At 44.4% G+C, this 12,487-nt stretch overlaps 1 pseudogene; it reads right to left on the minus strand.

Annotated features, from left to right (window-relative positions):
- Positions 1-271: 271 nt before the first annotated feature.
- On the minus strand, positions 272-5,299 carry LOC133382099 (olfactory receptor 12D3-like; annotated as a pseudogene).
- Positions 5,300-12,487: the final 7,188 nt, after the last annotated feature.

The following is a 12,487-nucleotide window of genomic DNA, read 5'->3' on the forward strand; positions in this document are numbered from 1 at the left end:
TGCAATCAATCAATCAATCAATAGGTCAACAGCAGAGTGAAAATCTGTGAATCCAGTCTCTCTACTTTTCTGACAGGGAAGAATATGTAGGAATCCTTTCCTTGAAACAAAGACTGGGTTCCTGTGTGCACTTACCTGGAAGTATGTCACATTGAACTCAGTGGAACTTACTGAATAAACATGAATAGGAATTATTTTCTTTGCATATCTTTGGATGCTCCTGTGCCAGGCCTTTACTTTAAGCAAGAGACGTACAGTATAATGGCAGCCATCAGAGTTCACCTGAGAGGCAGGAGTTGATTTTCTTCAGCTCGAGACTGAAACGGGTCCTCCGGATGTGGAGCACCCAAGGTGAACTGTGATCTTCACAGCTGAGACGCCCCTTCTGTGGACCTGCAAGAGGGAACTTGGCTCTGAAGGAAAGAGAACTATTTCAAGAGCCTGGCATGAGCTCATAGATCTCAGTGGGATTTCTAATTGGGCTTAAGACCTAATGAGTACTTCAGCTGCCAACTCCTTAATTGCTCTGCAGAAAGTTTTGTAAAGTGCTGCTTTTCCATTCCTTCAGCAGTGGGATGCTTTTCCAGGTGAGGTCCAGTGAGCCTTTTCACACCAAACAAAACAGGAGGACTGCCAATGACAGGTCCTTTCCTGAATACTCATACGGCTTTGGGTGTGGGGATAAAAGATTAGGGGGGGAAAACCCTTTATCAATGCTGTGGTTCTTATTCTGATCAAGCCCCCTCCCTAAAGCTCATATTTAAAGAAAAATAATTTTAATTCTTCCATATGACCTGTTTATTGAGCATCCATTGTGATTTGTTTGCACAGGCCCGCCACCAGCAAGTGGGCATGTCGGGCAGTGGCCAAGGGCCCCTGAGGCTGGGAGGGTGCGGCTCCTGCTCTGCGATCCCTGTCCGCATTGGGTCGCAGGCCTTGACTGGATGGTGGCACAGTTTGCAGAGCAGAAGTTCTGCTCTCTCAACCGACATCACCCCTGAACGCACAGGAAGGAGACTGGGGCCTGCAGCAGGCTGGTGGCAGCCCTAATCCTGCATTCATCCTGATTTGCTTGCAGAGTGTAAATATTTTTTCCCCATTGATTATTCGTTCATTCCATACTTTTCAATGCATTTCCCTCTCATTTACCTAAGAGCAAAAGTGTGTTTTTAAAAAGTGGTTTTTATTGCACTAAGGCAGCAGAGTGCTTTAAACCACTTTATTACCTGCTCGTTTGCATTAAGCCATTACTAGTGAGTGCATTCAGCACCCAGCAAGAGATGGACTGGGTGTCCTGAGACTGCCATATAGGGCTCAGATTGTTGACTTGTGCATAGAGATTCCAGACGGTTTACCACTATATCCTTGGGCAGGGATCAGGAACTTGTGGCCTTCAATATGTTGTTGAAGTCCAGCTCCCACCAGCCTCAGCCAGCATGTACCAATGGCCAGGACGGTTGGAGGTGTAATCCAAAAACATCTGGAGGGCCACAGGTTCTCCATCCCTGTTCTTGGGGATTCCTTTTCCTTCCCCCTGCCTTCCCCCTGCCCACATTTCACCGCATGTTTTCATGCCAAGAAAGTAGTCTGTGATTATTCTTGTTTGCTCCCAAGGCATTGTTAGCATTGGTGTCTCAGAGGCCAAGTTCCTCAGAGGGATAAGTTCCTGGTATATTACTCAGGGGAGTTCGCAGTAAATTGCTGTATTGCAATATTGGGATATTTGTCAGTTCCCCTTAGCTTGGGGATCACTCAAATGCCTTGGTGGAAAAAGAAAAAAAAGAAGGTAAGAAGTTTATGTTCAGAATGGATCATTTATGTCTGGATTGATGCCCAAGTGTTGGAAGCTTTATGTTGGAAGTTTCAGGACAAAAGAAAGTATTTCTTCACACAGCATGTAGTTAAAGTATGGAATTTGCTCCTACAAGAGGCAGTGATGGCCACTAACTTGGAAGGCTTTAAAAGAGGATCATTTATTTATTTATTATTACATTTCTATCCCATCCCTCCCAAAGAAGCCCATGGACAAATTCTTGGAGGATAGCCCTGATGGTTATTCTACCTCCACTGTTGGAGGCAGTATGCTTCTGAATACCAGTTGTTGGAAACCACAGGATGGGAGAGTGCTCTTCACTCACGTCCTGCTTGTGGGTTTCCCACAGGCATCTGGTTGGCCACTGTGAGAACAGGATGCTGGACTAGATGGGTAGTGGCCTGATCCAGCAGGCTTTTGTTATGTCCTTAAGGTTCATGAGCAAGTTGATGCAAATTGTTAGAAGTGAGTTCTGGAATAGAACAGTCCTAGATAGGTGCTATATGATCCCTGGCTCCATTTAGAACATGCCTCTTCATTACTTGATTACAGCACCACCAAGTGATGGCTTGTGTGTGTGAATGAGCCACACATACCAAGAAGAGTACTTGGTATAACATCAGACACTATGCTTTTCATTGGAATCAGTTGAACATAGGAAGATGTCTTATACTGAGCCAGACAGACCATTGATTCATCTAGCTCAGTGTTGTTTAGACTCGTTGGCAGCGGCTCTCAAGGTTTTCAGACAAAGGTCTCTCCCAGCCCTACCTGACGGATGGGCCTTCTGTATGCAAAACAAATGTTCTGCCACTGAGTTAAGTTCACACCTTCATTTATCACAAACCATCATGTGATATGTGTACATGTGTGAACTAACCACCACCACCTGTGCCATGCTTCCGGAGACATTGGCTCCCATTGGCCATTGAGGTTCTCTGCCAGGAGGCATCTGGACAATGTGCTGGGTTCTTTGGTTTATTGTTGCAGCAGATCTGGCTTGTGTTCCTGACAGTTCCCCTCAGTCTTACTTCTGTTTCTTATTTTAGGAGGACAAAGAAATAAATAAGGTATATCAAACATTTTGCAATGTCCCTAATTTTCTAGCATGGATGCTTTTCTGTTATGACTTGTTACTCTTTGACTGGGGTAGCCAGCATGGTGCCTTCCATATGTTGCTGGACTACAACTCCCATCATCCCACCATGACCATTGGTGATGCTGCCTGGGGGCTGATGGGAAATGCAGTCTAATGACATATGGAGGACACCACAGTGGCTATCTCTGTTTTTTGGCAAATTGTTGTAAGGTTGTCTTCTCTTGCATAGCTCCTCATTGTTTATCACTTACATTTGCTTTCATTGGATGGGAGTTGTTGTTTTAACTGTATTGTGTTTTTATTTGCTGTAATGTGTGCTGGAACCTTCTGGTGAAGAGTGAGTAAGAAATTTAATAGATAGATAGACTGATGATGATGAAATTTGGCCAGCTGGCAAGATTTATTTATTTATTAAATTTATATCCCGCCCTTCCTCCCAGAAGGGGCCCAGGGCAGCAAACAAAAACACTAAAAGCACTTTAAAACATCCTAAAACAAAAGAGTTTGAAATGTATTAAAACAAAACATCTTAAAAACATCTTTAAAAAACAACTTTAAAAAAATCTTATAAAGTAGTTCTGCGTAGACTGGGATAAAGTCTCTATGTAAAAGGCTTGTTGAAAGAGGAAGGTCTTCAGTAGGCGCCGAAAAGATAACAGAGATGGCGCCTGCCTAATATTTAATGGGAGGGAATTCCAAAGGGTAGGTGCCACTACACTAAAGGTCCATCTATGTTGTGTGGAACAGACCTCCTGATAAGATGGTATCTGCAGGAGGCCCTTACATGCAGAGCGTGGTGATCAACTGGGTATATAAGAGGTAAGACCATCTTTCAGGTATCCTGGTCCCAATATTGGTTATGAAAGTGTGAATTTGATAAATTCAGCTCTAAATGTGAACCAAAACAAATTTCTCTTCCACCCCTAGGCATGTTCGAGATTATGATGGATAGCATGAGATGATTGGGAGGGGCACACTTACACTGAAAGTTATGTTAGGCTCACATAGGCATTGAAGTGGACAGGAAGGGACAAGTAGGGTGGTGGCAGAGCATAATGGTGCATTGGCAAAGCATTTCCTCTGTATTGATCACTGAGGTTAGGATTCTACCATAGCATTATTCAAGTCCTGGTAAAGAAGATTTTACACACATCTCATCACTGAATACAGAGGTTTTTTTGCATGATCCTGTGAGAATCCTGGAACACATGACACACTGGGCACATGTTGTAGCTGTTGAACTGTGATGGGATGAAAGTATGGTAGTGTGGATGTAGCATAGGAAAGCTTAAGAAACCTGGAGTAGTGTGTACCCATGTGTGTCATGCTGAACCACCAAGGGCTCATCAAGAGTGGTATAGAGCAGCTGCGGGTTTATCTGTTGAAAGAACCTCACAAAAGGTTAACAAAATTGCTCCAAGTGCCATTATATGTAAACAGTGTTGTGGCACTCCCCTCTTTACCTTCTTTGAGAACCAGATGTTCTGCACACAGCCCTTCTTAGGGCAGCCTTCACCTCCTTGTTGCGCAAGGTGTAGATCAGTGGGTTCAAAACAGGTGTGACTGCTTTATACAGCACGGTCACTACCCTGTCTGTCTCCAATGAGCCCTCCGAGTGTGGTCGTAGGTACATGGCCCCAGCACAGCCGTAATGTAGGGCCACCACAGTGAGGTGAGCCCCACAGGTGGAGAAAGTGCGGTGGAGACCTTCTGCTGAGCGCATGGCCACCACCGCCCGTAGGATGAGAGCGTAGGATGTCAAGGTTAAGGTGAAACAGCCCATGATAATGGAGCCAGTGACCCCAGCTAACAAGGCCTGATTGATCCAGGTGTCAGAGCAGGAGTGGAGATATATCACAGAAGGAGTGCTCCACCTGGTTTTCTTGACAGAAAGAGAGCTGGGACATCATGATGGCATGGAGGAGGGAGTGGAAGAAGCCAGCTGTCCATACAGAGGCAGCGAGCGTCCAGCGCAACTGACGGTTCATCAGGACAGGGTAGCGGAGTGGATGGCAGATGGCCAAGTAACGATCATAGCCCATGATGGCCAAGAGCATAGCTTCAGTGCTGCCTAGAAAATGGAAGAAAAACATCTGGGCAATGCACCCTGCATAAGGAATGCGATTGCTGTGGGAGGCCAGCCCCACAAACATCTTGGGCACAGTGGTAGAGAAGTAGAAGATGTCAATGAAGGCCAGGTTGCCAATGAAGAAGTACATGGGTGTCTGGAGATGTGGGTCCCACAGGGTGACAGCTGCCACCACTAGGTTTCCAGAGATGTTGGCTAAATATAGGAGCAGAAAGAGACCAAAGAAGAAGCCATACAAATTGTGGGCATCTGACACGCCGATCAGGATGAATTCAGTGACTGATGTCCTGTTCTGCATCAGCCTGGTGAATTTGGAAAGCAGGGAAGGAGATGTGATTGCTGTAGATGAAAATGAATGAATGAAATCAATGAATGTATAGAGCAGGCTAGGTGGTATTGTTGTTTTTCATCACAAAGATATTCTGAGTTGTATTCAACTAAATCCTATTCAGAGCAGACCCATTGAAATTAATGAACCTAAGTCAGCTGCATCTATTAACTGTAGTGAGTCTTCTCTGAGTAGAACTAACGTTGAATACCACACCTGAACATTGATATTTGGGAAATGATGCTTACCCTGGCTGTTGGGCTCCTGGTAGTTACTTGGGAGTTGGTTCCAAGCCAAATCCACAAGACCACATACATTGTTGCTTTGCTGTACTAAACTAATCAATTCTCATCATCACTCTACCGTCTGCTATCTGACCATTAGCAATCCTTATTCTTAGTTAGATTTCTGCCCTTCTGCGTTAGATTATATTTGTAAGTTTGTGTCTTTGCCGGACAGTATTTTTCTTCATAATAACAGCATGTGCTTTGTTTAAGCTTGAACTAATGTAATGGATTATAAATGTTGATATTTTGTACTGATGATGCATACATAAATGAATAAATAAATAGAATTTCTACCTTACTTGCTCAATGCAACTTATATCATTTCCCCCAACATAACTTTTCAGATGGATTCTCCAAATAGACAATTCAACTATTGGGTTTAAACAAATAAACCGACAAACCAAAAGCTTGACTAAGGCTCTGATTTCAACCCAGTGTTGTCAGATGTGTGGAGAAGATTCTCATGCATCTTGTCGAAGAATGTGCGAGTTTTTATGTGCTTTGATGTTGCACTTCTTGCCCTCATATGGGGACAATTTAGTGTACAAAGGAGAATTCCAGTAATGATTCTCTCCCTGATGCCCCAGACATATCAACTGCTATAGAAGCAGCATGTCGGCCTTCCTTCCCTCTTTCTTCTATGGAAGGGCCGTAGCTCAGGGGCAGAGCATCTGCCTTACATCCAGAAGGTCCCAGGTTCAATCCCCGGCATCTGCAGGTAGGGCTGGAAAGGACTTCTGCCTGAAACCATGGAGAGCTGCTGCCAGCCAGCGTGGACAATGCTGAGCTAGGCAGGCCAATGGTCTGACTCGATATAAGGCGGCTCTGTTCTTCTGGCAATGCTGTCAGGGAAGTAAGAATGGGAAAAGCTTGTTTGTTGCAAGAGCAGAACAGAGGACGGGAGGGGAGAACTCTAACATCTTGAGTTGCCAAGTGATGGTTTAAAACATTCTGGCATCTGGGGTGAATCAGGGGGCAGAGCTTGGGTCTGCTGGATCAGGAAGCAGAGTGAATAGCTCCAGTTGGGCGTTTCTGTTTCTAGCTGTGGCTGGTGGTGGCAGGCAAGGGGACCTAAAGCTAAAGTTCAGGCTGCAGCTGGCCCGTGTAGCATGGGACGAAGGAGCTGCACAGGGAACTACAGTCTGAAAGCATGGGAACCCTCAGGAACCTTGCTGAAGCTCAGCAGGTTTGGGTCTGAGGCTCCTACCTGGTTGGAAGACCGTGTGCAAACTCTGTGTATACTGCCTTGATATTTCAGGAGGAGATTATACATTTAGTAAATAAATGAATAAATGTCCTTCTTCCTGTTGCTGTCCACAGGGCCGCGTTATGACTTTTGTGGGCCCGAGGCACTTTTGCCTTCTTGGGCTCCTCCCACCATAATAATATCAATATTAAAAATTATTTTTGACATAACTTTAAATACTTCAACTTTTTTTTTTCTGTTTTAGGCAAAATTTAATAGATTTTCGTGGGCCCTAAAAGTTCATTTTTTTCTTCTGATTTTAAAAGGAATTCAAACGTTTTCATGGGCCTCTAAAAGTATTGTGGGCTCTAGGCACTGTGCCTAATGGATAAGTCGGCCCTGGCTGTCCAAATCATAGAATCATGGAGCTGGAAGGTACCTCAGAGGTCATCTATTCCAACCCCTTGCTCAATGCAGGATCTGCAATGGAAGATGCAGCATCCCTGGGAGATGGCTGTGCTGCTTGAATACCTTGAGCAAAGGAGAGCCCGCTGTTGAACAGCTGTCATTAGGAAGTTTCTCCTAACATTTAGTGAAATCTGTTCCCCCCACTGGGTCTAGTCCTGCCCTCTGGAGTAACAGAAAACAAGTCTGCTTTGTCTTTGGCATGACAGCCATGCAAATATTGAAGACAGCAATCATGTGAAAGCTTTCTTTGCTTTCTCTATCTAATGCAGCTGTGGGGAACCTTTGGCCCTTTGGATGTTGCTATACTACAACTCCCATTGGCCCCAACAAGCATGGCCTCCAGTAAATGGTGAAAGAATTTTAGAAATCTGATTCCCCACCACTACTAATAGATAAGACCCCACTACTTTCTCTGATGGACTCAGGAGCACTGACTTCATTTCAGCCTACTGTACATGACTTCTTTTTAAAAGCTTTGATTCAGGGCCCAATACAGCATTGCTGTCATCATGTATATGTGAACCTGATCAGCCTCTTGGACGGGAGAGCCCTGCAACCCCATGCAGGAACAGAAAATAACAAATGTTTTTAAAAATCTTGGATTCAGCACAAAGGAATGAACACTTTCCAACTTATCTTTTTATCAAAATATGGAGTGAAAGATGTGGTGTAGAAGACACCATGCCTGTTCACCTGGTAGGATGTGGGTCTTCTTTCCCCCTGGATGAGAAGAGGTATTTCAGATGTTTAAATTGCTGTGTTCTCTTCACAGTGGCAAAGAAGTAATAGGCTGCGAGAAGTTAGCTCAGGGGCTTGTAACCTGTTGGCAGCTCAGGTGAAAGGGAATTATTTCTTCACTGGTTGTCATAGGCCTTTGGAGAGCCAACATGCCCATGAGAACCATCCACAGGAGAATAAGGCAGTCGTTTCAGTAGCTATGATTGGATGGAAGAGCTAACAAGCCATTCCATTTTTAATATGATTGCCTCCAGAGGTGGCCATCGATTTGTTTGGCAAAAAATAATAATCTGAGATCTAATCTTTCACATTTTCTTCTCCCAGAGCACTCTCCAAGTCCTATGCCTCTGCTATATACCCTGCAGTGGGGTGGGCAACCTGTGGCCCTCCAGATAGCTCTGCATCTTCCATCATCCCTCAACTTTGGGCATGCTGGCCAGAACTGATGGGGCTTGGAGTCCAAGAACATCTGCCCTATTTACAAATTCCATTCCCATGGAAGATGATTGGACTCAAGACCCTCCCCCTACAATATGATTGAGAGCCAGTGTGGTGTAGTGGTTAGAGTGTTGGACTATGACCTGGGAGACCAGGGTTCGAATCCCTACACAGCCATGAAGCTCACTGGGTGACCTTGGGCAAGTCACTGCCTCTCAGCCTCAGAAGAAGGCAATGGTAAACCACTTCTGAATACTGCTTACCATGAAAACCCTATTCATAGGGTCGCCATAAGTTGGGATCGACTTGAAGGCAGTCCATTTCCATTTTTCAACAATATAATTAGTGCAGGAGGGGAGCCATTTTGCTGTTGCCATTATTAAACAATGGGAAGTCAAAAATCCTTGCTGATCAGCTTGAATTCCCCCTGAGGTTTGCCACTAGAGCTGGATCTCTCTTCTATTCACCCCTGTCAAAAGCATTCCCTTGAACATTTCCACTAATGACACACCTGATATCTTCTGCCCTGTAGACATACCCTTGATATTAAATAAAAATAAAGATATGAGCTTTCAGCAGTGCTTTTGCCAGTCCAAAGGCTTATCACCTTGCCCAGTGTCCCTGGCATGGTTGGCATATACTTGCTTGTGGCTCATATTCCTTGATACTCTGATCCATTATTGTGGCATACAGAATTATCAATGAAATGATGGCACCAGCTATAAACAAAGATGGCCATGTTCCATATATGGTTGCTGCAGGATAACATTGAGACTACTGTAGCTAGAGTTATCATAGGAGACGAAGAGATCTGAGCCAGCAGATAGCAGAAGATTGGCATAAATCATTGCTAAGCACATGGGCAGGGCACAATGTGGCCATCATGAGTAGGCAGCCAGCTGGTTAATCCTTAGTGTGTACTGATGGCTGAGGAGCAGGACGGCCATTAATACTTCACCAAAAAGAGGAAATGCATAGTCAAAAGGGGGAAGCAGCGATTTGCATAAAATTTGCATATGGTAATTATATATATACATGCACATTTAAAAATACTTTAAGATAATTTGAATAGGCATACCATGTATCTCACTATAGTGGGGAAGACAGTGAGCAGGTAACCTGTGTTCCTGCTCATTCTCTGCCCAGGTGCTAGAGCAGGGGTAGGGAACCTTTTGGCACCATCAGGTGGGCAGGGCTGCCCATCTGTCAATCACCTGATGTCACAAATGACATCAGGTGATTGGGTGCTTTGAAATCCCAAAGTCTGAACTTCAAAGCACCTTGCACGCAACAAGGTGCTGCTAAAAGGAAGGTTTTCCCCCATTATCTTAGCAGCTGGTTCAATGCAAACCTCTTTGTTTGAGCAGGTTTGGGTGGGCGAAAGAGTTCCCTGTAGGTAGCTCTTTTGTGCACCCAAATCAAGAAGGATTGAGCTTCCCTTGCATCAGGTAGATGTTGATGGGCAATGCCACGGTCCCTGCTGCTCTCCCTTCTTAGGGTTGTGTATCTTTAAATTGGACTTGGATTGGACAGCCCTTCAAACAGAGGACAGCTCTGAAAGCACTTCAAATAAGGACTGTCCTCTATAAAGAAGGATATACGGCCACCCTACCAAACAGATCTGCTGTCCTATCCAAAGTTGTGATCATGTGATATGCCATAATAGACCGGAAGATCCTAGTGCATTATGATAAAGTGGGAGGGCCTGGTAGGATGGCCAGTTATGCACTGCCAAAAAAAAGAGAGAGCGCACCAATTTATATAAAATTTGCATATGTTAATTTATTATGTATAGACACAAATTTAGAAATTATTACTGTAATTTTAATAGAAATCTGATGCTTTTCACCATTGCAGAGATGACACCAGGTGACTTGTGTGACTGTTCAGTTTGCTGACCAGGCGCTGCTAGCTGCTGATGAGCAACGTCAAGGCCCCCCTCCCTGCCCTCCTCCCTTCTTAGAGTTCTTTATCTTTTAAACACACATGGACTTGTCAATCTTCAAATAGAATGCACCTCCAAACACAGGACTGCTCTCTGTAAAGTAGCACACATGGCCACCCTAGCACCTGGTCATGAATGGAGGAACACCCATGGGCAATTAGAGCTCCTTTCTCCTTGAATATGGCTTGTTTGTCTAATCTGGGCCCCAGTGTGTTCATTATCTGTGTTGCAGCTCAGGGCCTTATTACAAGTAACTGCCTCCGTGGATGATATTACTGTTGCACCTCTCTGGGTGTTTATAATAAATAAGAGGACTTTCATCAGCCTCTCCTAGCTCTGAGACTGCATTATCCCTGAGGGGGCAAGTGTGTGGAGCAGTTCCAGATGTTGTGAAATGAATGGAAGGCCCTTTAATCACTTTCTCTTGTTTCTGGTTGCTGCCGTTGTTTCCCCTGTCTGCAGAAGTTCTGATGCTCTGTTAAACTGCCCCTTTTGCAGCAGGGCAACAAGAATGGACTTTTCATGCCCTAATGATCGCTAAGAGACTCATACCTCACGCCTGGAAGGACAAATAGCTGCTAACAATTATGAAATAGTCTAATGACCTGAACACCCTTCCTACATAAGTACCAACTTTTTCTGAATACACATTTGGATGGCATATATTAATCTATATGTATAAACTAAAATGGATGTTTAGATGTTTAAATGTTCTGCTCATGTCAGCTAAGCGATTTCTCATTCTTTCCCCTCTTTTTTTCTTTTATTTCTTTTTCTTTGTGTACGGAAATTGCAGCTTACAAGAAATCAATTAAAAAAACTGCCTCCTTGCAGTTTACGACTTTGCATGTGTGGATTATCCATGGAAGAGGGTGCATCCTTCAATCCCAGTTTTCCCCTTCAAAGCAGACCACTGCAGCTTTTCTGTTTGAGGAGGGTGCTTCCTAGGTTGAGCAATGGGCCTTGACACCAGGATCAACTCTATGGGGACAGACACCCTAAAGACATCCTATGTGTGGAAGAAACACCTTTCCATGCTTGTGTCAGTTGCTGGCTTGGTTGTGGAGATGCCATCTATCTGCACTGCAGTGCTTTCTGTACAATGTGTGCTTTGGATGAGCTTCAGCTCATGGTGTCCATTGTAAGCACCAGATGGCATCCACACTCACTGTTCACAGTTCCACATTCAGCAAGTAAAATACATGTCAAAAGGGTGGCTACTAACACGGTTGAGCTCAGGACCTACTTGTGGGCTTCTCACAGGCATCTAGTTGGTTACTGTGAGAACAGGATGCAAGATTAGGCGAGCCACTGGCCTGATCTAGCAGGCTCTTCTTAGGTTCTTAGCACATTTGTAAAATCAAAGGGCTCATTAAGACCATACTAAAAATCCATGTTTTCCTTATTGGAATTGTCTGCTGGGAATCCAAACTCTATTGCTCTGCATTTTCTTTGTACTCGCATCAACCTTATCCATATCTGTAGGCGTGCTCTTTTTTGTTTACAAACTCCCCCCTCCTTCTTATCTTGTTGTGTTGCTGATTGGCTCAGAGCAGAAGGGAGAGGGGTAAGGGAGCCAATGGGAACCCAACAGAAGGAGGAGGCGTGTAACTGGCCTCCCTCCTCAGCAATTGTTTGTAATCGCTGTTACTCTCCTTTTCAGTGTATAGTTGGTACTGGAAACTCCGGTTCAAAGGAGAGGAAAATGTGGGAAGGCAGAGATTGGAGGAGAATGTCTTATGGATGAGGTTGAATTAATGGAGGCACAAGGGGCTTACATTACTGATTTCACGGATGTATGGATGAGCCCAAAGAAGCAATAAACAAGAACTGAAGTATAAATGGAATAATCTTTTCTTCTCCAGGCCTAGCTATTGGAGCTGGTTCACATTGCAATTTAATGTGAAATGGGTTCTACTTGCATGCCGGTTTAATTCGCAGCGATCACATGATGTAGGAGGCTGTTTTTAGCTTTTAATCCACAGCAAATTAATCCAATTTTAATCCAAAAAGGGAAGGAAAAACCGTCTGTTCTTCATATCTCTAGGGGTTTGTAGACACTTAGCTCTGATGCTTTTTTGAGTCCACGTCCACTC

Source organism: Rhineura floridana, chromosome 3 (genome assembly GCF_030035675.1).
Source record: "Rhineura floridana isolate rRhiFlo1 chromosome 3, rRhiFlo1.hap2, whole genome shotgun sequence".
Classification (NCBI taxonomy): Eukaryota; Metazoa; Chordata; class Lepidosauria; order Squamata; family Rhineuridae; genus Rhineura; species Rhineura floridana.